Source organism: Otolemur garnettii, unplaced genomic scaffold (assembly GCF_000181295.1).
Source record: "Otolemur garnettii isolate 467f Iridium unplaced genomic scaffold, OtoGar3 scaffold00001, whole genome shotgun sequence".
NCBI lineage: Eukaryota > Metazoa > Chordata > Mammalia > Primates > Galagidae > Otolemur > Otolemur garnettii.
The window spans coordinates 43,403,048-43,408,259 of NW_003852396.1; the positions used below are offsets into that span (position 1 = coordinate 43,403,048).

At 43.1% G+C, this 5,212-nt stretch overlaps 1 pseudogene; it reads left to right on the forward strand.

Moving 5' to 3' along the window:
* Positions 1-3,028: 3,028 nt before the first annotated feature.
* LOC100959795 lies at positions 3,029-4,608 on the forward strand (annotated as a pseudogene).
* Positions 4,609-5,212: the final 604 nt, after the last annotated feature.

The following is a 5,212-nucleotide window of genomic DNA, read 5'->3' on the forward strand; positions in this document are numbered from 1 at the left end:
AACCATGAGGCAGTTTAGGTTCTCAGGGAAGATAATGAATTCCATTTGGGGCACAACGTGAGATAGTCATGTAGAAATGTACATGAGGCAATTTGCTATATAAGTCTGGAGCACTGGGGAGAGAGATTTGGAAACGTAAAATTGTGAGTCACAAGCAGATAACTGAAGTCACGGGTAAAAGATGCAATCACTAAGGGAGAATGTAGGTATTAAGTGAAAAGAGAAGCAAGAAAGAAGTCAGTATTTATGGGAACGTGGAAGAAGAGGAATTTGTGAAGGAGACTATTCTTAGGGTTTGGAAGGGTTGTAATAAGACTAGGAGAGAAATATCTTCTGGAAGCTAACAGTGTACAAAATGTTAAGAATGAGGGAGTAACAATTAGTGTCAAAGCTTAAAAAGATGACTAATATAAAAACTATGCAAAATGAAAAGGTAGAAAGAAGACTGGAAGGAAATATGGAATACACAAAACATTAATCACAGATATTACGATCGGGGAATTACAGGCATTTTTATATTCTCTTTTACAATTGCTATCTCAGTGTTCCCAGACCCCTCCAGTGTGTACCGCACTTGAACAAGGAGGGAGAATGCCTGGGGAAATTTTAGGAGGCTATTGGAATAGAGGACTTCTACTCCTTGCTAAGATGGAGTATCAGGCACTGGATTTAACCTTCTGCCTAAAACAGACAAAATATATGAAATAACTGTTTCAGGCACTGGACACCAGGCAGTGCAGGCACTGATCTCTGAAAAGGGGGAGGGGAATAAGATGAGTCCTTGTAGTGCACCAGCTTATTGTCTGGAGAGTTTCCAGGCTGTGGTGCTAGAAGGGCCCTAGGCAGTGCTGGCTGATTCTCTGAGTTGAGGAGACAAAGTTGGTTGTGCAGAGAGGCCAGGATGGCTAGACTTCACAAGACAGTGTACCAGAGAGGAAGTTGCAGAGAGAGAATTCCAGAGGATTTCCTCTTATTTTTTTGCCCTCCTTTGGACACAGAATCCTACTCTGTTACCCAGGCTAGAGTGCCATGGCCTCAGTCTAGCTCACAGGAACCTCAAACTCTTAAACTCAAGCAATCCTTCTGCCTCAGCCTCCTAAGTAGCTGTGACTACAGGTGTGTGCCACCACACCCAGATAATTTTTCTATTTTTAGTAGAGATAGGGTCTCACCTAGCAGGCTGGTCTTGGACTCCTGACCTCAAGCAATCCTCCAACCTGGGCCTCCTAGAGTGCTAGGATTACAGGAGTGAGCCACGGTGCCTGGCCAGGATTTCCTTTAAGGCTTCTCTTGACTATTGATGATTGTATGCATGTGAGGAAGCTACTAGAGGCTGAAGAAAGAATACTTGAAAGAAATGGGTGGACCAATTCTTGGAGCTCACACAAGGTTCATATTTCTAACCATTAGGGAGAAGAAACCTCATAATGGTATCAGGCACATAATGGGAGGGGGAGGTTCTTTTTAGGAACTTTTATGGCAATTTTATGGCAATGAAGGTATAATGAAGCTGGAAGATAAAGAAAATGTCAACTTCTTTGCCATCTTGGTTTTAACTGGTTTGCTCATCCTGCCCCTCATCCTGTTTAGATAAGGATGGTTTGAAATTTTGTTTTGTGATTTTCTAATTCAGTTAAATAATGCCTGCACAATTAAGCAATGCCTGAAGCAGTGCCCTAAAGTAATGCCTGAAGCAGTGTCCGCCAGTTTTCTGTCTCAATCCAAACACAACCTTAAATAATTACAGCTATGATGTTATGCTCCAGGAAATGCCTCTACCAGAAGCTGGGGGATGGGGGTATAGAAATATGAAATGATTGGTGGGTATACGGTGAGGTTTGGAGGAGCTAACTTCACAGAAGAAAAATAAAAATGCAGGACAGTGGCTAACTCAGCAGGCAAACCAGAGCTTCCTGCCCTTTGCAGATGGCATGAAGATAGGACTGTGCCAAAAACTGAGATGGGTTCTTGATTGAGAAGAAAAACCACTGCATAGAACCCACAAAGCCATTGCCCTACTGTCATTCAAACTTAAAGGAGACAAACCTAAGGGACGGGGCTGGAGGCTGGTGATAGTGAGAACTTCCTTGGGTGTATCCACAGCCTAGAGATGAAATTCCCAGAAGGCAGAAAATAGAGACAGCACGTTGATTTTATTAGTTTTTATTATAATTATAAAGGTAATACATTCTTATTGTAAAAGAATTTCTACCTTACAGGGATATAAAGCAGTAAATAAAAACCTTTACCCTGCCATTCCATTCATCAGAGATATGTAAGCAGTTTCTTGTGTATGCTTCTATGCATTTTAACTTCATTTAATGTTTCTCAAATTAACATATGCACAGAGTTTTAAAAATACATGCATTTATTTATTTTTGTACTAACCAATATACTAATGAGGAGACAAGGGTTTTTTTTAATTTCAGATTAATATGAGGGTACAAATGGTTAGGTTACATTGATTGCATTTGTTAAGTCCAAGTTGTAGTAGGTTGTAGTTGAGACCTTCACCCTGGGGCATGCCGTATATCCTTACGTTATGCCCATTAGGTGAGAGCACACCAATTCCTCTCCCTCTTCTCCATTCCTTCTCCCCTCACTTGAATTTAATCGTTTTTTCTCTTGTTGGGGGTGTGTAGTTGTTTATCTATTGGTATCATTAGTATTGAGTGCACTGGATACTTGCTTTTCCATTCTTGTGATACTTTACTAAGGAGAATGTTCTTCAACTCTATTCAGGTTAATACAAAAGATGTAGTCTGGATCTTCTTTTGTGGTTGAATGGTATTCCATATACCACAGTTCATTAATCCATTCATGGGTTGATGGGCGCTTAACTTGCTTCCACATCTTGGTGATTGTGAATTGAGCTGCAATAAACATTATAGTGCAGGGCAGTTGATCCCAGGACAGCGCAGTGGCTACCGAGGCAGTAAAGCCAGGCAGCAACAACCCTAAGCACAGCCTGACTTGCCCTGGTGACTTGTGCCCCCTGCTGGCCTCCATGCCCACCACCTGCCCAGCCATGTACCTGGCAAGCTAGAGTGAGGAGGCTGGCGCTAGCCAGCTGCTCTTCACCAACTTCAAGCAAGACAATGCAGCAGTGAAAAGGGTACCAAGAGCAGCTAGTCCCCATCTTCTTGCAGTATACTGTCCCTAATTGTTGGTAGTATGTCCAGTTATAAATTTTTCTCTCTTTCCTCTGCGCATAAGCTGGAACAGATCTATGAACGCACTGATACTGAAGATCTGTGCATCGTAGAAAGATGGTTCTCAAGCATCTTAGTGGCCATCTTTAGCCTCAAAGCCCCCAGGGAGCTAAAGGTTTGCCACTTTAAGAAGGGAACTGAAATCTGCAACTATAGCTACTCCAGCACGATACTGGCTGTGAAGCTCAATAGGCAGAGGCTGGTAGTATGCCTGGAAGTCTATATATACACAACATTTGGGACATGAAGGTACTGCATACGATCAGAGAAACCCCTCCAAACCCTGCAGGCTTGTGTGCACTGTCAATAGATGATGACAGTTGTAACTTGGCATAACCAGGGAGTGCAACCAGTGGGGAGGTGCAGGTCTTCCATACGATTAATCAGAGAGCTGCAACCATGATCCCGGCTCATGACAGTCCTTTAGCAGCATTGAGTTTTGATGCAAGTGGAACCAAACTTGCCACTGCTTCTGAGAAGTGACCTTGATTAGGATATTTTCCATTCCCTAAGGACAAAAACTCTTTGAATTCCAGAGAGAATTAAAGAGGTGTGTTAGCATCTGCTCACTGGCCTTCACCATGGATGGCACAATCCTTTCTGTACCCAGCAACACCAACACTGTGCTCTTCTTTAAACCTGAGACTGTGAAGGAAAAACCTCCAGAGGAACCCACCACTTGGACCAGGCACTTTGCTCATGGCCTCTACTAGCTATCTGTCTTCTCAAGTGACAGAAATGTTCAACCACTACAGAGCCTTTGCCACAGTCTGCCTGCCCTTCTGTGGCCTCAAAAACGTCTGTTCACTAGCCACAATTCAGAAGATCCACCAGCTGCTGGTGGCGGCCTCTGGTGGGTGGAGGGAGGTGAGTGCGCCCTCCTGAAGCAGCACCAGTTGGATGGCAGTATGGAGACAGGCAGTGAAATCTCAGACTCTGCCTCTCATGACTGATTCTAGTAACTCAGACATACAGTACAGTGTAGCAAAAGGTACTTACGTGCCTTCGGCTCATGACACAAAACCTGAAGCTACGCAGATGACCTGGGTGCCCTGGGTGGTGCTTGTCTGGAGGATGAAACCAGTGCCTCACACCTGGATGAGGACAGGGAGCATCCTCTCATGACTCTTTGGACTGACTGAACCTGACCTGTGACCTCTGATCCTGGAAGCAGAGAACACTGACTTGACAGAGGACTTTGTGTGTTGCTGCTGTGAACTTTGACCTGAATTGGGGAGAGAATGGCAGAGACTATTAAAAATAAAAGACTGTAGTGGTAGTAGTCTAACTCCTCCATTCCATTGAGAAAAGACATTGTTTTCACTTCAGTGGCTTTAATTCTGCTAATAAACTTTAGATTTTTGTTCTCTTTTTCTTTTTGCTGAAATTTAACAAAATGTTTTGTGAAACCCTCAAAACTTCCTTGCTTTGCATGCATGAATGTGCTAAGCCAGTTTAGGAAAGCTAGAAGCCACTTCATAACAGGCTGCGATTGCTTGGTTTTCTGATATCTGTACATAATGACATCGCTTCTCAGCCTTTTGGCTAAGATCAAGTGTACATAATGACCAGCATGTGTAAGGAAACTGTAGCATGGTGCAGAGTGGTTCTGGTTGTCAAGGCTGGTTCTGCAGTGACTGGTCCAAAGACTCCACTCAGGGCTCCACTGGTGTGCTGAGCAGACACTGGCCTCAGACAGGGGTTCTTTTTTCCGAGACCTCTGCCTAGACCATTCTCCCTCTATTTTATTTTGTTAATTAAAATCTTTCCAAATTGGAAAAAAAAAAAAGCATTCTAGTGCAAATGCCCTTATGGTAAAATGATTTTTATTTTTTCTGAGTAGTTACCTAGTAATGGGATTGCAGGATCAAATGGAAGGTCTACTTTAAGCTCCTTGAGGATTCTCCATACTTCTCTCCAAAGAGGCTGAATATTGCAATCCCACCAGCAGTGTAAAAAGTGTTCACAAGGTTGTTTTTTTTTTTTAAACAGAAAGTCAT